Genomic DNA, 27,696 nt, shown 5'->3' with positions numbered 1-27,696 from the left:
ACTTGTTTTACTGTATACATGTATTATTTTACTATTAACAACTTGATTTTGCTTAAAAGGGTAATAAACAAAGGTCATTAAAAACAAAACAGCAGACTTACTGTAATCCATGGCATGTTGACAAGGCAACAAATGATACAGGATTTCCTCGAATTTTTCCCTGATAATAGCAATGTTCTCCTCCCTGAAATTGGAAATTGAAACTGTAAATCCATGGGACATTACACTCCATCCTGTCAAAAACTGCTTTTCCATAAACACATAGCCAAGCCATTAACATGGCACCAAGAACTGACTATCACTCATAGGGGTGTTCATCCCATCTCTTCTGAGCCTTTGTTTGGTACTTAGACAAACACCATCATCTTGACACTGTACATGAAATGGTGTATTTCACAATTTCAGTGTGAAATCCCTGACATCCTGAGATGGATTTCAGAGACAAATTACTCCAGAAGTGCTCATCTTTCTTCATTGACTAGAAAAAGTGCTGGAAGTAGGGGGCTTAGACTCAACATCTGCTCTGCACATGACTACATCAGACAGGATGAACTCTGCTCTGAGGGTAAGGTAATTTCCGTCTTCTGAGGAGAAAGGTATGCTAACAAAATAATAATAATGCTTGATTTTCAAACCCCACTAAATCAGAAGTAGTCACTAGTGCTCCAAAACTAATGGAAACTCTAAAAATAACTAAGTAGTAAAGGAATACAATGAAAATGAGTATTTGTCTCTTCTCTTAGGCAAATAAAATGTATACCTTTCAAATAAAATCCAGCAGACTCTACTCAAAAAATTCCCCCTGGTTTCACTGAGAGGGATGTAAGCCCTACTGCACATACAATAGCCTTATGCAGTATTGCACACTATCAATATTTGTATGCAAAATTAGACAATTCAAACATCCCTTAAATTCTTACTGACTCTTCAAAAGAACTTACCTATTACTGTCTTGCCAAATTCAGCTATGCTGTAATGCACTAACATTGGTTAAAGGACTATGAAGAATTTCAGTGCTTTTCTTTTTTAATAGCATTTATTTGCAAATACTTCTTCCAGCAAATGAATGAATAATCTACCTAGCTTAATGTACTCAGCCCTGTGAATATTTATGCCCATTTACTAGAGGGAGGAAAAGACATTACAATTACAGCTTTTTCAGAAGCCAGCAGTCACTTACATGATGCATAGCACAGTCATTTTAAACATGACATTAAATGCTTTTGGATTCTATTTTTCAAATATGAAAAAAATTAATCAAGATCAGGCTAAAGGTAAGAAAACATGTAGGTTATGTTGGTAATTTTGTGTTTTGATCAGGAAATTCTGTTTTTTTCAAGATGTGGAAAGCAGCTACAGTGTATGGGTGCCTCTGGTTTGAGGTGCACTCCTTAAGAGAGCACAGGAACCTGTTTGTTAGAGCACAGCTGCTCACAGGGAAAGAGACTTGATCTCAGCCTGGTCAAAGGAAGTCCTTCACCACACTGACCTGCACAGTAACCACCATGCTGGGCACCTCTCTGCTCAGATGTCTGAAGGGAAACTGGTGCCACACAGGTAATGTTTGACTCCCTGTCTCACGCTGGTAAAAGCTCTGGGGCTGACTCATACCAGGCTACAACAAGGTGTGTCTGGCAGCAGGTGTGTGATCCATAGCCCTGGACTGGCACTTCTTGTGACTATCAAGAACTTGGGACACAGATCAAGTATCAGTGAAAAGTATCAGGAGATGGTTTTAATTTCTGCTTTGCACTCACATGCATTTTAGCCACCAATATCCTAAGTCCATTTGATTTCAGAGAGACTACATCCTTTTTTTTTTTTTTTTCCTGAAACCTTGACTCATTTTCTTCATTTTATCCTCCTTTTCTACACTTATTTATTTCCTGTATCTTAGCTACTTAAAGCTCTCTTCCCTTGAGATTTTCTTTCTTTCAGTCAGTGGGGTGTCCCCCACTACAGGATCAGGGAACTGCTTAAGGCTTTCAGGTCCTTTTGGAATATACAAATAATAAGTAAACAGAGAGAGACTCCAGTAAAAAAAAACCAAAACCCTAACAAACTATATGGATGATCTAAAACCTTATGAGCAATAAAATATTCTCTAAAGAGAATTCTTGAAGTAGTATTCCTGTAAAAGATATAACTGGAATAAGTGCATGGATATGGGAATAATAACTGAAAAGGCTATCAGTAGGGAGTTGTACAGACTTCTAGCTGTGGAAGGAATTTAGAGTAATTACACAAATTGGTTTGTTCTCAGAAAATGTAGTTAATATGTACCAGAAATAGAATCTCAGGCTCCATTAGTTTGCAAAACCGTGTCTTTTCAACCAGGTGAAACATTTTTTCATACTAAGAATCCAGTCTCTGTCTCAAAAGTGTGTTTTGATCTTCCAAACGAGAATCAAATAAATGTCTCATGACAGTACCTCCAAATTAATTTATCCTGTAATAAATCCATGGTAAAAAATTATGCATAGAGATCTAGAAAAGAAAAATATAAGAAAAAACATCTCTAAATTCTTGTCTGGGAAAAGTTGAGAAACACAAATTCTACTCTATTTAGTCAAATCTATTCAACTCAACGATCTACTACATGGTAATTCTGGTGGATATAGAAACACAACTCTCATCTCAGTCTCAGGGACCATTTCTTAAAAACATTCATTTCTATATACTAACATCCATGAGATTTTTTTTTTTAATGTATGTACTTATGTTCCTATCATTATAACATAAGACACTTCAAACCAGTTAATAAAATTATCTTAAGCTAATAAAATTTATTTTCACTTCTTTAAATTAAGATAGTTTTTTTCCAAGTACTTAATGCATGAGATTATCTGATGTGATTAGAGCATGGTGCTAATAACGCCAAGGTTCTGGGTTTGACCCCTGTATGAGTACATAAAGCTACAAATTCCAAGAAGAGAAGTGTTCAGGAAACCACTGGATGTGGCACTCAGTGCCATGATTTAGTTGGCATGGTGGTGTTTGGTCAAAGGTTGGACTTAATGAACCTGGAAGTAATTTCCAACCTTAATGAGTCTGTGATTCTATGGTTCTGTACTGAGAGTGTGGACACATGAAGGGACTCTATAAGGCAGTTTTTTTCAAGCACATGTAATTTTGGGCAAGAAGTTTACTGTTGTTGTTTCACTATAGAACTTAGGCTGAAATTGTGCTGGGTTTGACATGTACTAAAGCCGTTTTATAGCAGGAATACACTGAATAAGAGGAGAAATCACAGTATGTGAGAGACCTAAGACTAAATATAATTATCATATCTATCTTCTTTTGTTCTGCTATTGGAAACACTCCCTGAAGGACTGAGGTTGTCTCTCTTATCTACTAGAATCTTTAGCAGTGAAACAAAAGCTGAAAAAAATCTTCATTTTTTTCCTAAAAATATTCTGGTCCTCTACAATAATTAAGACTTCCCTTAAGAGCTGAAATTAGCACCAAGTACAGTCCTGAACACCAAGGGTCTTTTGTGAAGGGCTACTGGCTTCCTGTAGCTAATAGAGCCTCATTCTGTTCTCTCAAAAGCAGTAATTGCCCATCTCAGCAAATCAAACTTCCACACTGGCCTTTGCCAGCTACTGGGGAATGGTTCAATATAAGATGAGAGGAAATCAGATCACTCTTCGAACATATGCCAGCCATAAGTCTGAGCAGCACATTTACCCACTTCTGCTCTAAAACTGAACTTGGTCACTCAAGAGTCTGTGAGAAAATGAAGCGAAATGTCATCTCCTATAAGACAAGGTCAGCCTGGAGACAATGGCTGTGACACAAACCTGCAATACACACAGGCAGACCTTATCCCATATCAAAAAACAGGCTAATGCTACAGCAGAGAGAAGTTCAACATATTTGCCTCCACGTGGCACACAGCCACTGTTCATGCTGCGGTTTGCACCCCACAAGGCAAATTTTCTGCCAATGCCCATAGCACTCTGTTGTCCATTTCCTTGGATCAGTAAGTTATCCTTCATGCATGAACCTTCTCAAAGTGAGGGACAACCTACTGGTGATACCCGAGGGCAGTACAGAAAATACAGATTTTTAACAAGAAGTTTATTGATTTGGAGAGAAAAAATGTAATAACATCCCACAAAAAACTAAAAACCAGAATAACGCCAGGGCCAATTAAAACAAGTTAATCATTATGATAGTTGTCCGTTCCTAGGATAGCCTTCATCTTGATGCTTAAGTTGGATAATTGCAGCAAAATCCTGAATTAGGGCTATTTACCCTGTGAACTGCTACATTTCATCTCTAACGAGATGCAACCCTTTGCCCATGTCAGCACAAGTCTTGCAACCTGTCAGGTACCTAGTGTGGCAAGGATACTAAGAAATGGTAAGACACAGATGTCAGCAATGCAAATAAAATCTGTTTCTATTTTTATCCTTTAAGATAGTTTGTCCCTGCTTTGAGAGGCATCAGCTGCTGAGCAGACACAAAGGAGATGCAAAACACAGTAACCAATACTCATAATAAAGGGTGAAATAGCTAAAGCAAAAGAGTAGCCGACAGTCATTAATGGTGGCAGTTCACTCTTCTCTGCAGTCGCAGTGCAGAAAGCATCTGCTGACCATACTCTGGCAGGGTTTGTTACTCGCCTCAGAGACACAATGACCTTCCCAGGGGAGGAAAACAAGGATGCACATTTATCTGCTTTTTACATTGGATATCCGAGTAAGCCATTCTCTGCAATTAAGAGAGGTGCTGGCCAGTAAAACTCAGGCGACAGTCAGGCACTGACCTTAAAATTAATACCTTTCTTCTCCTACATATTCCTATTTTAACATTCTTTAATCCAAAGGAAAGAGGATTGCTGGTTTAATTCAAACCCTAGTAACATATCTCCCTCTTTCCTTGCAGCAGAAAGCTCCCAAAAGGCCAGCTAAAGCTCAAGCCACCATTCTGTGAATGGTAGATAACGATTAGCTGCCAGATAACCATTAGCTGTTTAAAGAGCTACCCATTGTGGGGCCACTAGTTACAAAAATGCATAACTAAGGCTGCAGGATCAACAGAAAAAGGAAAAGAAAATGCACCCTCACTCACTGACTTCAATTTCAGAAAACATCTTGTTATGAATGAATTTCTATTAGTCAATAGAAGAGTCAAGATGGCACTTTGACCTGTGTAACTGCAATGAGAGAAAACATCTTTTAATTGACACCTACTTCAGCAACTGGCAGGGGCCCTGTTGTGGGGCCGTGCTGAGCCCTGAGTTCAGCTCTTAGTCAGCTCAGTAACAACGCAGGGACTTGGCACCACCTCTCTGCAGAGTAGTTTGTGGACTGCTGATGCCTGAAAGCCAAATGTTCTGAAATTGTGAACGGTGCCTCCCCTTTGTAGGAGGATGGCTATCACATGTGCTCATATAACTGAGAGCTGACACATTGTAGTGACATTAGATTATAACACCATTTCAGATTCTGAAATCAGAGATAAGGATTCCAAAATTAGGATAAGGCACAGCCGCTTCTAAGCCTTCTCCACAAAATGCCCATGTTTAAAGCCTGTTGGCAGCACTCTTAACAAACAGAGACACACGTGTATGTGACAGGATCCTGCATGACGCTCCAACTGCCATCAGCGACTCACAGCAGGAGCCTTCAGCAGATGGCACAAGATATCAGCCCAGCTTCCCAGTTCAGAGGCCAAATGAGGGTTGTGTTTACTGCCCAGTAGCTATGAGAGAAGATGCTCCACAAAACACTGCAGGGTGTGGACAGGGAGCTCATGCCAACGCAACACCATCTGCTCTGGAAGCTGCTTTGGCATCTGCTTGGGAAACAGATTCTTGACTTGCCTTGACTTACCTTGGTGTTAGGGAATTTTTTTTAATTTTTTTTTTAAATCAGCTGCCAGGCAAAGATGAGGCAGAAGAGAAAAGGCTTCATCTTCTGCCTACTCTGTTGCTGTCTTCAAGACAGCTCTTGCAGCAGTGGCTAGTGTCTCTTAGTCGAGCAATTTAAATGACAGTCATTTTGCCCCACTCCTGCATGCCTGTTCCAGGGAAATGGAAGCAAACATTTTAAGGGACAGTATGAAAATTCCTTATAATCTACACATTCCAATCTGCCACATCAGTTCATCAGCGTACCCTGAGTCTGAAGCCAGGGTATAAGAATGTGATTTACAAGATTACTATAAACATAACACCTACACGGATACTAATCAGTCAGCAGGACATAAAGTTCTTAGGAAAACAGAAAACAATACAACTCTGATATCTTTATTGGCTCATTATTTCTGAATGAGAGAGCTTTCTCTTTAAGTTAAAATTCACAGAGCTTAAGGCTGTGTCTAGAAACATTAACCTACTGTTTATAATGCAGTGCCAGTTTAGTATCCACAGGGAAGAACAGACATGTCTAGGCAAAGCTACTTACAGAAGTCAAGACGAAGAAAGTAAAGATGTCAAGCTAAAGCCCACTGAAGCCTTGCATGGAAGAACTTCTTCAGAAGTACAGCAGCTTCTGTTTGCTTAGCTTAATTCCCCCTCAAAGGGATTAGGTTAAATCCAAAATGATACTTTTTTTTTTAATAAGGGCATCTACAAAGTGATTTTATGTTCTTTAATATTATAGCAGTAATTAATTTCTCTTAGCCATACTCATTCCTCATATGGTCTGAGATTACAGAACACTTGGTTGCTACCACTCTGGCTATGTATGCCATATGTTGTTGCAGCTCATGGAAAACAGCTCATGAGGTGCACAAAATCAGGCAAGATTTTTCTTCAAGTTCAAGCTGTCCTCCTTCTGGAACAAGAGAAAACTGCAGCAGAGTACTCAAGAGGTGACTCCTGATGGTCACACAGTCACTTGACTTGTCACTTCAGCAGAACCACCCACCATCACTGGGGTCCACATCCACAGTGAAATGCACTTTTGAAGCTCTGGAAGACTTCCACTTTCTGACATTTTCCCCTGCAGAACTAGTTAAACCCACAGGATTATTCTTTTTATGTCACAAAGAAAAGGGAGACAAGATAATTAAACCTGCAAAATCCTACGTGAATCATGATCTGGGATTCATTCTAGTGTAGTATATTCAAAACCATGACCTGGGAATGACTCTTAATATGGAAAGCTGTTACTTTTAATTCTCTTCTCCTCAGTGGCAGGATGTATGTAAAAAGTAAGCTAGTAATAACAGGGAGATAATCAGATATTAAAAAAAGCTACTGTAAATGTACATTAAAAGTGCCACCCTGCAGGATCATTAGGTCAGGCAAATGCACTATATAAGAAGGCTGATTATCTTGCCCTGGTATCCCACAGGGGATACTACATTTTCTAAACCCCAAAGGGCTTGCCTCCAGAATTCAAACAATGCTACAACAGGAAAGTGAGATATTTCTCAATGCCTAGCAACTTAGTGTAACAGCATGACACTCTGGAAAAAAAAAATGTCCAAAGTAACTGAAAACACACAGAAATTTAAAAAAAAAAAAAAAGTCAACTCTTCCTCAAGACACATACAGTACCGTTAATTCCATTCAAAACCTAGAGGAAGTAATTTGACAGGTATACTCTGAGACCACAGTTTGCTTCCATCCTGCCACTCCATCCTACTATTACACTCTAATCTTCCCCTTCTTGTGGAAATTTGAATTTATGAACTTTCATTGTACAGTACAAACACCTATAATTAGTCCCTAAGTGTAAGAACTTGCCATTTGTTCTATTTGGTTTTTATTTACTCCATGGGTGAAAAGATAGTCATTTCTCCAGCTGATCCTTCTGTGCACTGCAATGCTTCTCAATTTTGCACTGTTGGCAAATTTCATTAATATACGCATACATATTTTTACATAAGTCATTAATGAAAGCATTTGATGAGAGCACTCTGAAGATCAACCTTGCAGGAACGCCCTGCTAAACTGTGTCAGACTCACAGACTCCCCGTCAGCTCTTCTTCAGTTAGTTTACTGCTGTCACTAAGAAGCAGATTATGGCCTAGATTTGTTAGTAATTTGCCATGAGGCCAACAGAACTCTGTTGAAGGCATAAGAGAGAGGAGAGCTGACAACTTTATAAGAACCCTTATTCAAAGTCTTCTCTCAAGCAAGAGAGAGAGCGATTTTTCTAATAATAACAGATTCTCTAGTCTCTGGACACAGCCAAAAAAGCTCTGCCAGAAACAGGCATATATAATCCCTGCATTATTTATGATTTGTTCCTTTCCAGTTTTCATCAGCAAGTTGTGTAAGCTTCAGGTACATGCACGTAGAGCTCCCCACCAGCCCCAGGCTCCAGCCTCCCAGGGCTGAGTCTTCCTGCACTCCCATCCCATCCTCTGCCAGCCCAACTGGCACTCTGCTTTTCAGGAGAAAATGTAATCCCTTACAGAAAAGCCTGTTTAGCATACAGGCTTCCCTGGCAACTAAAACACTTTCCTCTTTGGTTACGATATTGTGAGGTACCAAAACCTGAAGAATAGTAAGACTTTCTTCTCAGACAGTGAGTAGATGATGGTTAGAAGCACCTTGCTATAAGACTGGAAACAGCAGTCAAATATGGAAATTACCTGCTCACTGGTTAAGTGTTTCATCTGGCTGCACCACAGATCATTGTAAACTTATGATCAGTTTGTACCTCTGGAGATAACAACAAAAAGTTGGAATGCTACTTGGGATAAGGTCTCATCAAACACAGGCACAGGTGTGCACAGACACACACTGCCCTCGCTCAAGGGACTGTACCTTAACAACTGCTCCAGCAGACCAGATTTGAAGGAGAAAGTTTAACAGAAAAAGCAGTATCTACCATATCAAGGTACCCTGTGGTCTTTCGAGATTTTAATATTTTTCTCCCTTATATATAATTTTTCCTTTAAAAGGGCACTTAAAGAGCCCTTCAAATACACTTCATGGCACACACTAGTCCAGGCTTTCAGCACAGCAAGGCAATGAAGAACAGTAATTTTCCCCTCTTGTGTAGAAGCATTAAAATAGCTGTAAGCTACAATAGCAGTCATTTTGCACATGCTACTAGTCAAACAATGCACACAACATAATGACTTTTTTTGCAAGCTAACAGCTCTGCTTTGCTGTGCAGCATTAAAATGCATTTGCCACAAACCCTCCATTGGCCAAAGTACAACGATGGCCCCTCTGCTGGGGGTCTCACAGAACAGAAGGCCGTGCTGGGGGAGCTCAGCTGGACAGGATGGCTGCAGGTGCTTTGAAGAAAGCCCAGTGGGCATAGTCTGAGCACTGCAGGGTCCAGCAGTACAGCTCAGCACAGCTCAGGACACACAGCCACAGGGCAGTCCTAACCCACAGGACAAGCCTGGCCAAAGCTCCTCTGTTAGTGCTACAGCAGACAAAAACAGTGCCTAGCATCTGATATGTCTCCATTCATGTTGTTTGATGCTATCATATGAACGTGCTGTGAGGCTGAAGCAAAAAGCAGCAGTTTATGCTGTGGGCATCTTGCTGTAATTTTGTGCCCATAACACCCATGCTGTGCTTACACCACCACACTAAAGAATTTCAGAATTTGAAGACTGCCTATGAAATATAGTTCCTTCTAGTCATATTTAAACATGCCATCAAAATTTTCTGGCATTTATCTACCACACCTCTACCTGCACAAGTTTTCTGACTGAATTATTTTCATGGCTAATTTTTTTCAGAAAGCAATTTCCTAAGAACTGGTAGAATTGTTCAATGTTTGGGGGAAATACAAGCAGAAACATTTATTTCTACACACTCTGAAGAGAAAAACTGAAACATTTTATTGAGAAAATACCACTGAATAGATATCAGTTGTTCCTTCTGAGGGTGAAAAATCCAGCAATGTGAATTACTCAGCACTATAGCTGGTTTTTGCCTTTCATCTCACTGACAGCTTTAGTGACAGAATGACAACCAGAAAAGAGGGAGAAAGAGAGATAAAAGGACACAGAGATATATTGCAACAACATTAGGTATACACAGGTTGAGTATTGATGTGCTATGAGCATAGGATGATCTGTAATGACACAATCAGGAAAAGGCAATGCCGAGAAGGGTTTTTCTCTTTCTTATTAATTGATTATTCTCTTTGCTACCAGAGGGAATTTAGGCCAACATAGCTGCCTTCCTAGTAGAGACATGACGTACAGTAAAGGAGGGTGTGGGGGGAGACACTGAAATAATTCAAACATCTACCTCCTTTTGTTTTTCTTAGGTGTTGCACACTGTTGGTTTAATAAGAATGTCTTAGGTGCTGCCTAACTGTGCCAAATTAACAAGAAGCCTCTCCGCTGCTGCAGCTAAATGCTGGCACCCTGCAAAAACACGTGTAATACGTTCCACCTTCACAATGGTCTAATGTATTAATAATTATGCAGAAATCAAATGTAATGTAACTTCTTCTTATGATAAAAAGGTATGTTAAACTCAGGACTCTTCTCACAGTAAAAATCCATTTGCTACTAAAAAGTGGTATTTTTTACGGTCGTATAAACATTTCTCCCTTCCCCTGCCCCCCTCTCCTCTTTGAAGCATCCTCAGTAATGGCAGAAGATCCATATGTATTTTACAGCACAGGAAGTTTTACTGGGAGGGAAGGAGAGGGGGAGGAGTGGCAAAAGTAGTTATCAACTCCACATCACATATAAGCCAAGGCAGGATTTCCAGACACATTCCGAAACTGCTGTGTTTACGCAGAGCTGCCTCCACACAGTGGCCCAAAGCTCCTGTCTTCTCCCATACTGCTGAAGGCACAACAGCAGCACCGATGATTTGTGTGTCTGTGCAGTCAGCTTGCACAGAGAAATGCAAGGGGGAATATGCACCTATTTTAAAATACACCTCTCCAGTAAGAAGGCCAAGAACAGAAGATGCCATTTTGCTGTATAAACAGTCTTGCTTCAAACCTGCAGCTGGCAGAGGATGGCAGATGGACATTTTCTTTTTGTCACCATTTCTCGCACCAAAGCAGCAACAGAGATGTTGCCAGGCCGCCTCTGTCTCTGCCTACAGCCCAAGATAAATTGCACAGAGGTGGGTGAAGAGCAGCATGTTGAAGCAACTGATAGAAACTTGTCTCCTTTCTGAAATACCTCTTCAGCTTCTGCTTAGGAATATGCTGCATAGCAGAGTGCATATTTTGTGATTTATTCATAAATTGCACCCTATTACCAGCTATTTTTTAATAAGTCACAAAACAATTTGCACAACCCCTAAAATCTAGTATAATAATTATGTTACCAGTTATGGTAAACAATTCCCACAATGATCGAAGGTAATAAATCACCATCATGGAAATTTCTTGTAGTTGTGATAAGATTTTCAAAACATTTGATGTAAAACCAAAGCCCAGTTTCTCAAATGCAAACAGATACTTCTAGTCTTTTTGGAAAGTGTTCAACAGACAAACAAAGCTCTCAAATGAATTTAGAGGTTCTCTGAAAAATACTGACTGGTCAGAAGGCATCAGATTTATTTTTAAACAGCTATTGAGTACTGAAATCAGCCTCACTCAGTGTCTGGTATTAAAGTGTACTCGGTAGCCTGCACTTTTCCAAAAACCTTTTGGTATCTGAACTTCTATGAAAATGTTCCTATGACTGTGGCCACCAGGCTCTTCTGACATTTTGTCACAGCAGCTGCTTCTCTCGCAGACAATCCCACAAACTGAGATGCAGCAAAACAAGCAAAAACCTTACATCCCCTTTCCTAGCATACTTCCATACAACTGCTGCCTGCAGAACTCCTGGAGCAGTGGAATAGCAGGGGCAGAGGAGCCCACCTGTACGGCCCGGGCACGCCTGCACCCTGGCCTATGGGTATGCAAGGTACAGGGCAGCATGGAGAGGGAAGCACCACTCCAGCAGCAAGCCCTCTCCTTTGCAGTAAAGTCTTTGCAGCCTCTTTCACACCCAATTCAGCTCACGTCAAGTATCAAACTCAATGCAGCAATGACAGTTCTCTACTTAAAGCATATTTGAGACTGCTGAGGAAGCATGATAGCCATCCCTGAAGGTATACCCTGACCCTTGCTCAGCATCTAAATGAAGGGGAAATAATCTCTGTGACCCTTGAGGCTGGGAGCTGTCTTGCCCAGAACATTCTCTGACCCTTCCTCTGAAAGGCCTGATTCTCCTATCACTTTCCCATTCAATTAAACACTACTTAGTTATGAAGAGCTGCTGATTTCAAACATTTCTTTGTTTGATTAAGGCTTGCTCATCAGGAACAATTCAGACAGGTCTTGGATGGATTGACTTAGCTAACTTGCATATATATCTTAATGCAGACAAATGGGTTGTTTTGTTCTTATTAATATGAGCTATTATCTTTATTTCTGCTTTGACTCATATTCTGAACCTCATTCAAGCAAGGCTTCTTGACTGCAGAGCAGAGCTGACTGAGAAATTAGTCTTTACAATTTAATGGAACACGTATGTGTTTGCCTCAGTCTGATAATGTATGCAGACTATTATCTTGATAATAGTGGAAGAGCAGACTTCCTATTTGCAAACGACAGAAGGGAATAAACCAAAGGAAACTTGCATCTTCAGCTATCCAAGGATAAAGTACTGCTTTGCCCATTTCCACTTCCACTTTCAGGCTGCAGAGATTAAAGCATTTGTTTAAAAGTATTTAGATGATCTCTCAGATGTAGTAAAACAATTTGGGGATTTCTTTTAATAAAATGTAAAGTTTGAACAAAATTTTATCTAATATTTACCTGATAGCAAATTTAGAATTTCCATTTTGTACCACATATAATACATTTCTGAGCACTCTATATAATCTACAGCAATTGGTACAAAAATTATAGCTGACATCTACAAAATAAGTCCTAACAAATAAAGGGTCCTCAAGAAAAAATCTCCCATGTTGCATGCAAACAACAAACACTTCTGCAAAGTCTGTGAGACATTTCACACAAGACAACAGTAACAAATAGCATCTTGTAGTCACCATGCCAACAAACACACAGAGAAAGAAGCACACAACTGGTGACTAGGTATTTGGAAATAAATATTGTTATTCTCAAATTTACAAAGAAGCTCATAGCAGATCAACAAACTTGGGGTTTAGTACAATGAGAAAATGCTATCTAACAAAACAAAAATATTTTCTTCAATAAGTATCAGAAGTAAAGTATACTTACTAGAAAAATAACTACTATGAATGTATTTTTCATGGATATAATTTTGATATAAACATTGTTGTACTAAATTTGACAATGGAGTGTATTTGCCTTGTTTAAAGCTGAAAGTTAGAAAACATGAAACATGCTTGCCTCAGAATAGTAAAACAAACCACTTGAAAAATCAGTTATTTCTCCCACAAAAATATGAGTTTTCACGAACATCAGAAGCCAAGCAAACTTAAAAAGAAAAGCATAAAAAGGAAATTCTTACTTTAACTTCCACTGTCTTCCCACCTTGCTCGATATGCCTCTCAAGATATTCAGAAGACAACAGGTCACTGCAAGAAGAAAAAAGAACCATAAGCCTCGCAAGTGTGTCCTTGTACTCCCTCTCAGCAAGCACTGATTCAACATTTACATTTGAAAAGGGCAAAACCTGAAGGGTATTTTTCCTAAAATGTTCATAAAAATCACTGAAACAACCATCTGCAATGGAGCTGCACAGTGCATAGGATACACTGATTTTTAACAGCAGAAGGTAGGACAAGGAAAACTGAGGGGAGTTTTTTCATGGAAGGTCCAAAACTAACCACTGACATTGATTGTAATTCAAGAGTCTTTTCTATTTGCTGCTAAAAGCAAACAGCATAGAAGTTAAGTGATCTTCAAACAAAGCAAAAAAGCAGAAGGATGGGAAGCCAGCTGGAATCTGAGGGGAATGGCAGCAGTATTGGCAGGCTTCAAAGGACATGATGGCACAACAAAAGCATGACCTGGTAAGACCAACATGGTGAACTCAGCTCCACACTGCACAGGCAGGCAAAGCCTGGGCCCCAGGAGCTGCAGCCCAGGCAGGCTCACAGCACAGGTGTACACACTCCCTGGGAGCCCTGCAGCTCTAGCAATGCCAGAGGAAAAGGCTCTGGGCAATGGAAATCCCAGCCTCCAAGTACCCAAGGACTTGGAACAAACACCAAGGAGAAAAAAACAATCAGACCTGAGGCAAACATATATAAATTAAATGCAGGCTGTATTTAGCAAGCCACTCAAATGTTAAATCAGTCAAATTATCTTCCTCATAGTTATTTTCTAATCAGGCAAACCACAGAATCACAGCATTGGTAAGATTGGAAGAGACCACATTATTTATATCATAGATTTCACTAAACATGTTCAAAGACTACAAAATTTTACTGAGATTAAACCAATATAAGGTCTTGCTATTGTTCCACCTCAGTGACAATTAAGCTGGAAAAGACGATGAATTGGTAAAGAAAACCTGACAAGTTGGCCACTGGGGCAGGAGGTAGTGAACACACAGCTGCTCAGCAGAAGAGGAAAAATTTAGTATTTCTCCTTCAAACAGCAAAACACCTGAGCTTAGACATGAACTGACCTGATGAGGGAGGGCAGGAACAGCAGAGCAGTACCCAGGGCAGTGGCTGCTCAGCTTTCCAGAGTTTCTCCCTGGCCAAACAGGCAGCAGGACCATGGATGCTTTTGCTCACAGGGGCATTGGTGACTGCACCTGAGTGAGCCCCAAGCCAGACAAAGTTGGAAGTATGGGTCCTCCAAAATTATCCCTAAAAACTGCCAGCTTGGTATCTGCATTAATTACCCAGGCAAAAAACCCAGGAGCATTCCAATGAAATATACTGATAACATCAAATTGGAAAGCATGAAGAATAAAATCAATGGAAAAAAAACTCCCATAGAAAAGACCTGGATGATGTTCAGGACTGGATATTAGAAATAAGATCAAATTCAATTGTACAAACAGCAAATTCATGCACTTAAGGGCTGGAGGGAATTTCTATTACTTTTTTTGGAGGGCCTGGTTTATAAGGAAGAGCTACATGACCACACTAGTTTCTGGCAAAATGATTTGGCAGATCAATAGAAAGTCTTCCTGGAAAACACAACTGTCATCCCAGAATACATCAAAGAAGATATACTTCCAGTCAAACTGAGGTATGATTAATATCACTGCCCAAAAGAGACCTCTTTTCAAATACTGCAGACAGATACTGGACAGCTTTGCTTACTAAGTTCCATTACCTGGAACACAGAGAGGCTCCTGAAGTCTAGCATAAAATCAAGTTGTGAGGGAATGTGAATGCACCACAGTCTACACACCAAGATACAAAAGCAACTAATTAGGCTATAGAAGATACTGGCAGAACCTCAAAGGTGTAAAGACTGTCAATGAGCCAATGGAAATTGGGTGGGTTGTTTTGTTTTTTTTTTTTAAAAAGAGATTTTGTAGCTAAGTGTAAGGGACAGAGGCAACAAAATGAGGGATGCTAACACGTTTCTGAATGGGAGCATCCATGGGACAATTGTCCATGGAGGTGGGGTTTCCTCTGACTCAGTGAGTTCACAGCTGGCTGCTGCTGAAAGCAGGAAATCTCAATGTCCCCTCAGGAGCAAGCACTGAACCTACCTCGTGTCAGCACAAACACTCATCAAAACACTCAGTGTCAGAGCTAACACTCATCAAAATACTCTTGGTGTCAGCAGTGTCACCCATCAAGGTACACTTGGGAGGGTTCAACAAAAAATGTTTTTGCTGCATTAGGTAACTGAAATCACATGAGAAGAGGTACAATAAGCTCCAGAGCTGATGCAAAGGAGGGAATGAGCAGTTCTCAGTAAGGATGAAACAAAGAGTGAGTGACTCCCTTGGCCACTGCAGAACCAGTATGAGCTCCTTTAATTCTGGCCAGGCCCAATATCTATATTGATGCTTTGCACAGATGCCTGCAGATGACCCATTATTGAGGAGCACCTAAAAAGCATGCTGTTGAGTTTCTGATTGCAATACTCTGATTCCTCTCAGAAGTGAATATTAAATATTTAGGATAGTCATGCCCTGGTGGAAGTTCAAAGACTTCTATAAGGTCTTGTATGCATTTTCCAGACTTAGTAATTTAGACAGATGTTCTCTTAAGATATACTCAGTTTAGCTTGCTGAAGTTAGTTATTTAGTTTCCTGGCATTCACTACACTCTTTCAGCAAAAGCTTATGCTTCCAAAGCTTTAGTAAAGGTTCCTTTACAGCTTAGGGGTCTACTTTTAGTCTTTGTTATTTCAGGGGGACATAGGTAAACAAATTTTGTGTTCCTTATTGGAGGGACACAAAGGTTTTTGTGCCAAGAAAGATGCAAGAAATTATAAAATGGAAGATAGTAAAGTAAATATATATTTCAAAGACTGAGAACAAACAGAATGGCTTAACCTGGGCAGATTTTACAGTTGTATTTGGAGGGATGACAAGGAGAAGCACAGGTTCTTTTCATGTGGGTCTAACAAAATTACTGCTTTTTAAAAGACACTGCTGTTAATGTTTTAATGTTCTGGAAGATCGTTTGTTATGTTCTCGAAAATCTGGAAATTGTGTCTGGCATGAGAATACAAAAACATTGATCATTCTCTGCCTTGTACAACACAAGAATTGGAAGGTAACAAAAGAGGTCAGACAGCTTAAAACTAATTAAAAAGAACCTTTTCTGGCACAGCTGCTGATTACAATCTTCAACATATTGCAGGAAAGCATGAATGCTCGAGGTTTGGTTCAAGCTGGGAATGGACAAGTTAGTGGATGTAACTGGGAGCTGCCAAACACACAGACACCACACCTGACACAAAGTGTTGGAGCCCTGGAAAAGGGCTTGGGAGAAGCATCATATATCCTTGCTCAGCACTTCCACTTTTCCTTCATCATTGGCCCTGGGTAGTTGGCCAAGCACCCCTCTGACCTGGCCTGGGCTGCTCTGCCTGTACCTTGGAAGGGTCCTGTTTCTCCTCAGGTTGCAAAGTTTCCCATGGCATCCAGCTCCAGGGCTGCTGATGGCCAGTCAGTTGCTCTTCTCCCACCCATCGCCCCGGTGATGGACATACTCAGGCTGTTCAAGTTGTATTTACTTTCAAAGTAGGCAAAAAGAACAATTCCCAAACAGGTCCGTGTATTTTGTCTTCCTGCTCAGTCATTACGTTTTGGACAAAAGGGCTGGAAACAGCTGAGGAGCTGCTGGCATTTCCACCCCTCTCAAGGTCTGTTACAAGTGCCTTGATTCCCAAAATGAGCCTGTCTGGAAGGGGAACACCATGAGGTCACCTGCCTGCACAGCTCCTGGAAACTGAGTCCAGAGCTTGCAAACAGACCACAGATCTGAAATGTAGAGACATTTTTAAACTTTATCCTAAGTAACATGGCAGGATACATCTGAGAATAGTTTATGAGTAGAAAAACCCATAAATGAAGCCATGTTATGCTTTATTATTATGGTTCACGGTACTGAAAATATCATAAAAAACACAACACTCTTGCAGATCCAATAATGCAACCAATGCTATTAAAAACCAAGCCACAAACTAACTGTCTTAAATCTAAAATACACAATCTTAAAAACACAGGCCAAAAGGTATCACCTCCTAGGTGGAGTCATGTTTGGTCTGCAGTAAAAGTAAATGCACAGAACTGCATGATCTTAATAGAAGGCTTTCCTTTCAAAATGAACAAAAATACTTGTGAAACATGATTAAAATTATTTAAGCAAGATAAGACAATAAACATCAAAATAATATGCATTTCAACATAAATAAATAACTACTTTCCAATGGTAGAACTGAAACAGGAATAATTTAGTTTGCCTGCTGATCTATCCTAGAAACCATCTTTGTCAGCTTAAGTGGTAGTTTTAGTATTAATTATAAATAAAACTGACATGTTAAAAAAAAAAAAAAACCAGATTGTGAAAAAAAATCTTAGAAACACAAGGGATGGAGAAAATTACAGAGAACAAACACCAATACTATAATTGACAATACTGCAGAATGAGATTTTCGGGAATATTTGCTGAGGCATTGGTACAAAATTTTCGAAAAGGCATGGAGAAACCTGCATATGTTAAGATCTAAAAATAAAACATTTCACAGGAAAAAAAAAAAAAGGAAAAACACTCCTATGCTAATAATGGCACTTCTGTTGTCATAGGTCTGTTATTTCAGTGTACACAAATTAAGGAGTGTCATTTTGTTTACAGTAGCAGCATTTTTGAAGCATTATCTAAAGTCCATATAAGCCCATCCCATCAATAGCATAAGGGCCAGAACAAAAAACGGAGCAAGCTTGTCTTTGTTCTTCCAACATTCCCAGGTACAACAGTACACAAGAGGCAAAAGCTGGGGGAACTTTATTACAGAATAGGCCCCCAACTAAGGAAATTAGCCTTATCCAAGATGATGACTTAAATTCTACCTTGAATCAACTGTAGCACTCATACATGAAGTTTACCAAAACGAAGCTGGGATTGGGAACCCAGGAAAATGTATCAGCTTTGGATACAGATCAATTCCCCAGCAAAAAGAGGCTGCTCCAGGAAGAAAAGGAAGTTAAAAAAATGTGGTGGCAAGAGAAAAGAGGACAGAACAGATCAGGTGTTTAAAGAAACAGAAAGAAAAAACAAGAGATTACAAAGCACTTTAAGTCAAAAGAAGAAAAAAAGATGTGAATAAAGATTTTTTTTTAAAGGAAGAGGTTTGCATTTGAATATGAGATTGAGAAAAACCTTGGAATTACCCCTGTAAATTTAATAGAAACTTTCAGAGAATGAAAATGGCTATCACCAGCTTCTGAATGAAAATTAACTCTCCAGATTTAAGAGACTGAAAAACCTAACAGTTAAAAAAGAAAAGAAATTACAGGGTTCTCTTTAGAGGCCATAAGAAGAAATAAAAAGTTAAGAAAGGTAGAAATAAAGGAAGTTCGTAAACATAGTACTGTAATGTATCTTTGTCAACATCAGTGTTATAAATAAAAGAAATGACTGGCTTCATGATAATCTGATATCATTGCTGTGTCTCCCTGAACACTGCAGAAGTTCTTTATCGTTTATTCACCTTCATTTGTCTCCACAACTCTCCATAATGTACACCTGAAATTTCAGATTAAATATGGTGCCAGACAAGAACATCAAATGAGAGATCTGAGGGAAGATGCATTACTAAAAAGGAAGACAAGGTTTTAGTTGAAATCAACAGAAAGGTCTGGATGGGTCAGATGCCAGCAGGAAATTATCAACAGATATACAGAGACCTTCAAGAGAAAAGAACAGGTTCAGGGAAATGATAGAGACACTGATAAGAAGAGATAGATGCCATATCAACTGCACAATTAATGCTGACCCATGGGGGAGAGCAGTGAGAAGAAAGCTTCCTGCAACATCATGCTTGAGAGGGCTGCACTGTCAGGGTACCAAGCACATGAAGATGAGGAAGGTTCCCATAAAATGAAATATTTTCCCCCAGTGGTGTACATCCTCTAATAAGTATTAACAGAAATAATAGCTATGGAAGGAGTGGCTGTCAGAAGAGGACATTTTTAGTAAAGCCCATCTTGCACACCAGGAAATCTAAAGCAAGTTGATTGTCATAAAACAAAGAGCAAGAATGTGGAAAACTGGATGAAAGGGAACAGAATGGATGTTTTTATCTGCCAGTCAGTAAGAGTACAAAGGACAATTTGTATTATCTTGCATTACACTCTAGTCCTGGAAGATTTTCAGTATCAGCCATGAGCTAACTAAAACATACAGCAAGATAAACTCAAAAAAGCCACTTAGCTGGCAGATTTCTGTATCTCACTACATGGAACACTTTAATTCTCCTTTATCCTCATGCCTACCCAGAAACCTCCTCTCTGCTCATACATGATCTTTCTTTTCACCTCAGGGGGGATTAGCTATCTCCATACTCCATGAACCAATCTGCTTTAATAGCCACAGCTCTGAACTTTCATCTCCCCCTTCCCATCAAAAGAATTGCTGAATTCCTTTTTATGTGGATGGTTAATTTAATTAATGACCGTATCTGTTAAGTTAGCCAAATGGACTAATCAATCAGAATTAGAAAGCGTCTCGCACATACAGCAGCAATTTTCAGAGCATCTACTCAGAGGAAAGAAAAACAACTGAGAAAAACAGAGATGGTTCTTGTCTACACAAAGTGAAGTTTCACCCCTTTTCAAAATATTCTTACCATACTTTTCTAGCCTTGGTGCAGCTAATATGAAAGGGACAGTGGAGTAAGAAATTTCTTAATTTTTCCACTCCTACTAACTATTTAAAGCTTTCGTCAAAAGAAATTAGGGACTTAAGAATTGGTTAAGTTCTCAAAGGATTATACACAAATGCTGAGTAGTACCCACTCTAAGTCCTTTCCTGGAGCTTAATTTCATATTTCACAAAATTACACAACTGGTATCTCTGATGATGTTTCTCTCAAATACTAACATTTGCTCACATTTTTCCTCTCCAGGACTTCTCACTTAGATCCCTAGTGCCATCTGACTTGAAAATGCATTTAGTCCTTTATCCCTTAATAGCTACGTTGCCTGCAGGACAAAGGGTCTGCACTCTAGTGCAGACAGCAAACTGCAGAGCAACTCTGCAGCCCTGAGCAGGGCCTCCACCTCTGGCTTTAGAGAAGAATTCTCACAGTTCTGGCTTACAAACAGCATGTGTTCCATTTCTGAACTGGCTTCATTTCTTGATGGAAAAAGGTTTAAGCAGGCTGAAGACATTCTTCCTCAGTTTCACCAAATTTCTATTACACACATGGCTCCCATTACTACCATAAAAAACCAGAGACTACATTACAATAGCTGCAAGGAAAACCTGTGAAGCAGCAGCAGTAGTTGGAAGGCTCAGGCTGGAATGACCATATCCTGCCGGACATGCCTTGTGCATGTGAACTGCACCTGAACTACAGCCAGTGCCATTCTATGGTGCCACTCTCCGTCTGTAGTTACCACACCATAGACTTTTTGGCCTGTCCTTTACAATCTCTACAATTCAGTTTGGACTCCTCTATCTAAACAACCATTTTATGAGGATGTAATGGTGAACAGATACTGCTTGCATTTTCTAGGGCAAAAAAATTAGAAATTTGTATTTGATTTCTCAAGCTAGGAAGAGACATACTTACAAACTAACCATTTACTCATATCACTACAAGTCTCTTATCACTATGTTTTAAGAAAATCTGAATAATGCTCCCGACCTCAAAAAACTAGTAGCAAAACATAGCTAAAGTAATTCTGAAATCATAATATTAGGTTCTATTTTTTATGGCAACTTAAATATTAACAGTATTTTATTGTATTTCTTGCATCAATATTAATATTTCCTAATACAAATATTGAAATTGGCAAATAGCACCAGCTGTGATATATGTGATATATGTAATATAATGAACAGGTTTTTTTAAATAAGGCATTTTAAAAGATTATGTGGCACCAGCACTGCCAAGGGCACAAATTCAATATGGCAGTTAAATCATGTTGCTGGTGACGGAGGGATGGTGATTAGTCTTCTCTTTCAGACAATAGAGAGATTTAATCTAGTGTCCTAACAAGGAAGCTGCACACACACACAAACACACACAGCCTTCCAGTATCCATGGGAAGACACTGCTACTCAAGATACCATAGTGCTAAACAAGAGACTTTAACAAGCAGAAAGAGCAGACAGCAAGCGTTTGCAAGATTCTTGTCAGGCAGAAAGGTGAAACAGGATTTTTCTAGCTCTAAACTTCTATTTTCACAGGCAGAGTTAAAAGCAGTCTGGGCAAGGTTCACTTTACTACTTATCCAGGAGCTTTCCTGACAGTAATGATGGCAATGCAAGTGTCAATAAAACCTCACTCTTTTCTTGTTTATTAATAATTTACACCAGTATTTCTTTAAGCAATTACGCCTTTTCTTCTTACAGAAATTTCAGAAATCCTATTAAAATTAGCAGGTATTTTTAGACCATGTTCATACCCCTACTACAAAGCAGTTTCCTCAATGCAATTCTGCTCATACAATTGTTACTTAAAAGTCAGGATAAAAACAGTTTATTTTAGTATTTGAGAGGATGGTAAATTAATAAGAAAGGTTAGAAGAATGCACAGGAGAAGCATAGGCTACACATTTCCCTGCACAATGATACTAGTGTGGTCTAATCCTGGGGGGTTTTTTTAATATGCCCATTCATACAGTCAAGCTGTTTTATACTACATGGAAAATCATTTCCCAAGTAAACTCACTTGTGATTTCAACCACATTTCAATCCAACTCTCTGTGTATTGTCCATAAATGCTATCTTGAAAGAGAAAAACTGAAAAATTGAATGCGTAAGTATTATACTTAGCCCCGGCATTACTTCATGCTATTAAAAACAAGCACACACATTTTGTACAGGACACCTGTCATCATTTAATGAAAGGATTTTATTAGATATTTTTATTTGGTAGCTTACTTCAAGATTTGCCCTCAAATTCTAGTTACTGCATACATGATCTTTCCCCTGGAGCAAATATACAAATTATTCCTGCACTCATGAACATTTCCATGATGCTCTCAACAACACAAATACTGAGTCTTCCACATAGCACTTCCCTCAATTCTAAAGTATCTGTTTGGTTTGAGTGCCCAGTCTAAAACTTGACAGATGTATACAGTGCAGAAATACAGCATCATTTTCTTCTTAACACATTTCAGATGTGTCCTGCTCTGTGATGCAGTCTGGACAATTCTGGAGCTCTTGAAGCTCTTCAGAGCTGATCCCAAGTGTCCTCATGGTACCTGAAGAACAAGAACTGTCACTACAGCAAAGGGTGAAGGGTTCAATCTGGGGGATGTTTGTTCAGAGCCATGCTGTCCAGAGCCCTGTCAAAGCAACCAGGCATCACCACTTGCTTTGCACATACACAATTTTACAACCCAGTAACAGGCAAACCAGGGCTGTCCAGCAAACCACTCATTGCCAGTACAGCCTTGCTTCACTCCCAGACTACTTTACATTGCCAACAAACAGCCTATAATTACAGAAATAAAATAAAAAATTTAAGGTACAGAAAACAGGAAAACAAAGGGGCCAAATTATGCTCTGCCTCAGCTTCTGCCTTTCATCACCTTCTTCCAAACTCCCCCTCACTGTCCCTACCTCCCTCTCTCTGGTCACATTCCTACATCTCCTTTACTCCCCAGCCCATCACCCCTTCTTACCAACCAGCACTCCCATGCCACTGCTTCCTACATCTGCATGATGCCAAGGAAGACCAGAAAAGGAGTCAGTATCTCTTCAAGGGAGATAAAGTTTGGCACTAACATTGAACATATCCATCTTAAAATGTGCACCTTTAATGACAGCCAAGCTTTCCCCTGCTGTGCTGTCATTTTTTTTATAAGCACTTAGGATGATCACCCCCCTAACACTCATGGTTACCTGCTGCTTGAACTTTCCGTTTTATCCTGAATATTGGAAAGGCTGTGTGCCCCGATAATCTTTTATGTAGTAGTCACCAAAAATAATTTCTTTTAAACAGTTTGTTTTTTACATACAGAGTACATAAATAGATCTACATAAATAGATTGAAAAATTATAGAGAGGTTTAGGGGTTTTGTTAATCTAGTGATTGCATCAATTGTTGAAGTACCTGAGATGTTTCAGTGAAAAAAAGACCATAAAAAAAGGTTACCACTGCTTTTATCTTTATCTAGAAGATATTAACTATAGAAAAGGGTATACCTGAAAATAGTTTCAATTTAAAACATTGCAAACCTTAAATCTAGGGATTAGATTAGTTTCCAGAAGCTATTCGGAAGAAGAAACTATTTTAAAATTTCAAAAAGACAGAAATGGGTTTGAAACTCTAAAATATTGAAAAAGCCTCTTCTTGGTAGAGGGGCTAAGAAAAAATGAGTCATGACATGAAGAACATCTTCAGTGACAGGCAGTTTAAAGAGCAAGAAGCTGAAATTACCTCCTGTAGCACTAATGTCTCTATTTTGATAAAGAAGATCAATTTTAATAGCCTAGATCATTGTGTGGATCAGAAGTCAAAGGTCTCATACTTCAGTTGTGGATGAACCTGGATTTTAGCCTGTAACTAAGCAAAAAAATCCAATTTTTTGCACCGTTAAGAGAGATAAGGAAAGAAGTCTCTTGAAGAAGCAGGCTGCATTACAGGGAAAACATCTCAAAATATCCACACATGACAAATTACACAAAAGCTTGTGAAATAAAATTCATGGCACATCTTAAAAATGAATGAAGAGTGGGAAGACCCTTTACCACCAAATCCTCAGGAGCCAGACTCTGAGACTTGGACTTAACCCCAGTCCAAGAAATTATCACAGCTCTCTCAAACTTACAATCATCAATCTTCATTTAGCATACACAACTACAAGAGTACAGCTAGCTTCAGAGAGGCAAAAAAAATCCATTTCCTAATGCTGTTCCAAGTCAAATTTGTCTGGCTTGCCAGATGGCTCTGGCATTGCTGATGACCCAGCAGGTTGCTTTGCCTCTCTGTGGGTTACCTAACAGTAAATCATCCTCTCTGAACTCTAAAGGCTCTTAAGTTCAATGAGAGGATGGGGTGAGGATGGGGGAATATGATAGAGGTTTACAATATCATGTGAGCCATAGACAGAATTAATGTAAAGCTGTTATTCTCCTAATTCCACAGTAGTCAAATAGGGAAGTACTTGAAGAAATTAGAAGAACAATTTAAAACAGACCAAAGAAAGCACTATGTCACACAAAAAGTTGTGAATCTCTGCACTACATTGCCACAGGAGGCTGCACAAGCAAACAGTAACAGAAGGTATCTCTAAAAGAGACTGAAGTCATGGACAACAAGTTCATAAACAGGTACTTCATAAAAGGCACACAGAGGGTTGTGCCTTCTGGCATCTCCAATCAGTCATGGATGTTATGGGGGTGAGTGGAATGGAACCTGAAAGTGGCCCAGCACATGAGCCCTTTCACAGCATTTCCCATTCCCAGTGCCAGGACAGATGGACGGCTGGTATGACTCAGGTTTATTTCTTTTGTGTTTAATCATTGTCTGTTTCTTCAGGTGGAATGAATACAGTAATTTTGTATTTTAAATTTACTTTTCTATCCAGAGTTATTTTATGAAACTGAGATAAAATACATTGGTGCTTACAGGATGCAAATTATTTTTCCACCTATTAGCACAGGATTGCTTTTAAATATATGGTTCATATGCACATCATGTAACCTACAATAAGTGTACAGAGCAACAGAGACCAGCATCACCCTGCTGGCTGCATCCATTGCAGAGACTGCTCCACATCTGCAACTGGAGATACATTTCTGTAAATGCAGCTATGACAGTTCTCCATCTGCTACTTCACGGATGGGACTACAATTCAATTCATACTGACAATCCTACAGAAAAACTCTTGTAGGTTCAAATATCTCTCCCTTTTCTTATCATAGGTTTCACATCCTTCATACCCTAAGACAAGCTTTGTTCCTCTATATACAAAACTCCCCATATTCACATCCCTCAAGACAACAAAATTCTGTATTAGGACCAGTTATGCTGGTAGGTGGCAAAACTTGGCTGTTTTCTTAGCAGTAAGAAAGGGAACAGGATGAAATCCTTGGCATTACTAGTGGTGATCATATATCCACTAGTGGTGATCATAAATCCACCTAAATTGGTGCACTGATTGGTAAAAGAAGTGAAAAATAAAATTCTAGAGTTTGTAGCTGGTTCAGCCACACAGCATTGGTAGAAGTTCACATTTGACTGATGCTCTGCTGCTACCATCCATTTCTTCTATACACATATGCATGTGTATATATATATCCTATTATATATACACACACAGAGCTCCTCTATATGCTGTATTTTCATAGAAATTTATATAGGATAGAGTTTACATTCCTAGGAGGCATCTGTCAACAATACACTATGCATGAGACATCCAATTTGCTTATTTGTTTTCTCTTGTTCCTTCCTTTTCCTTTATCCTTTTTCCTATCCCTTTATTCTCATCTTTCATGTCATCCTCTCTTAAATCAGGACTAGTCCATAGCCTTGCTTGCAGAACTGTCTGTTGGGAGAATTCTAGCTCAAATTTCTAATAATTAGAAAATAGCAGACTATATGTTCTCTTTCTTGACTCAAACACAAACTAAATTGTTTTATCCTGTATGCCTACCACTGTGTCTAATGTGCTAACAGCCATTTTCAGCATTTGACACAATTACCCAGTCATGCTCAAAAATAAACCACCTCTAACTTCTCATGCTGCCACCTAAGCTATGGTTTAAATTTCAGAATACATATCCCAGTATGTAAAAACTGACAGGGTCAAAGCAGATCCAAGTATATTGAATTCTTCCCACTGAGTTTTAAATCTGAATCACCATCTCCTTACATCTCCAGAATGCTTGCCACAATGAAGCAGGCTTATGATTCCAGAAGATCTTTATGACTATTTTGTCTTTTTCTGTACCCTCTCATCTTCCAGCCATGATAGAAACAGACAGAAACATTATACATCCATTTATAATGAGAAGAGATTTCTAAGAAATATCTTATTTATTATTATCTATTAATCTTATCTATTTTTATCTGAAGTATTCTCTTCAGGATGAAAAGGGATCTTCATATTTGAGTGTGCCAGTTCTAATATTACTTTTCAAAGAAATAACCTCTTCATTTAGAAGTTACTTACCTATTCCTTTTCTTTTTCAAGGGCTGTCATATCTTCTGTAGGTCAGGCTGTGCACCTGGGCATTCTTTGCAATCTGGCAACTATCTGGCATCAAACAGTTACATTTTGAATGTGTTGCAGCAAAGCACTACAGTGATGGTGCAAAGTGCATTCTGCAGGAGCAGAAGAAGCCTGCAATCAATTCCAGCAGATGCAGAAGTGAGAAGGAACATATTCTGCCATTCTGGCATATGTCTTTTTTTCCTTCAAAGGGCTCTAAGTTAATGTCTTTCCAAACAGCTGAATAAAATCAAGATGAAAACTTAAGTCTGTTTAGAAGGTGGTAATTTTCACAAAGCAACTGCATAGCACAGCCAGCTTGTCCAGTTAAAAAAAAAAAATAAATAAAAAAAAACCACTAAGGGTGCAGAACAGCTGTAGATCTTTGTAGACCTTTTTAAATGCTACATAGCAGTGTGTTAGAAAGCCTAGAAAGAACGCAGAACTGCCTTGAAGAACACACAATATATTCCCCCTCAGAGCCCTTGAGTCTAATCCTGAATGACTCCTTCCATAGAGCACCTCATCACAAGGCCTCTAACAGCCTCCCCAGCAAAGACACAGGGGACAGAGACCTCAGTGCCACTTCTGAAAGCCACCATTCCTCTTTGCAGTCCTGTCCTTTTGCCCACCCAAGGTTCCACTCACAAATCCAGAAGTGGGATGTGAAGCACAGCTGCCTGATGGGGTCTGCAGTTGGGAGCACACCTGAAATCTACAGAGGCATCCCAGGGACATGTCACGTGCAGATGGCTCTAGCTGTGACCTGCCCCTGAACGTGGAGCTGCCTCTAATTAAAATTTTAATTCAATGAATGACGAGTCTCAATTTGACCAAGCATTTTTACAAGAAACCTACTTTCAAATCTCCTGTCATCTTTGCTTGGCAATCTCAGTGATGTGCTCACACTGTTCTAACAAAAGAACTGCTCCAGCTCCTCGCTTTTCCTCATCCTGAGGTAACCCAGTGTCCTAAAGGAACCTCTGC

The 27,696-nt window shown here is 39.3% G+C and overlaps 1 protein-coding gene across 8 annotated transcripts in view; it reads right to left on the bottom strand.

The window, feature by feature from the left end:
• The window catches only part of ADAM22 (ADAM metallopeptidase domain 22), a 115,142-nt gene that overhangs the window by 60,298 nt on the left and 27,148 nt on the right, over positions 1 to 27,696 (bottom strand). For 7 of the 8 annotated variants that reach the window (XM_083869117.1, XM_083869119.1, XM_083869118.1 and 4 more), the window contains exons 2-3: positions 13,396 to 13,462; positions 102 to 184 (exon numbers count right to left, since the gene is read on the bottom strand). The gene's annotated coding sequence lies outside the window, so the exon portion shown is untranslated. Of the gene's footprint in view, positions 1 to 101; positions 185 to 13,395; positions 13,463 to 27,696 lie in introns of those variants that run through there. The other variant, XM_083869116.1, reaches the window with a different exon arrangement.

The sequence above is a fragment of the Zosterops lateralis genome (genome assembly GCF_965231275.1).
Source record: "Zosterops lateralis genome assembly, chromosome: 1".
Lineage (NCBI taxonomy): Eukaryota > Metazoa > Chordata > Aves > Passeriformes > Zosteropidae > Zosterops > Zosterops lateralis.
This window is presented reverse-complemented; position numbering and strand designations above follow the sequence as displayed.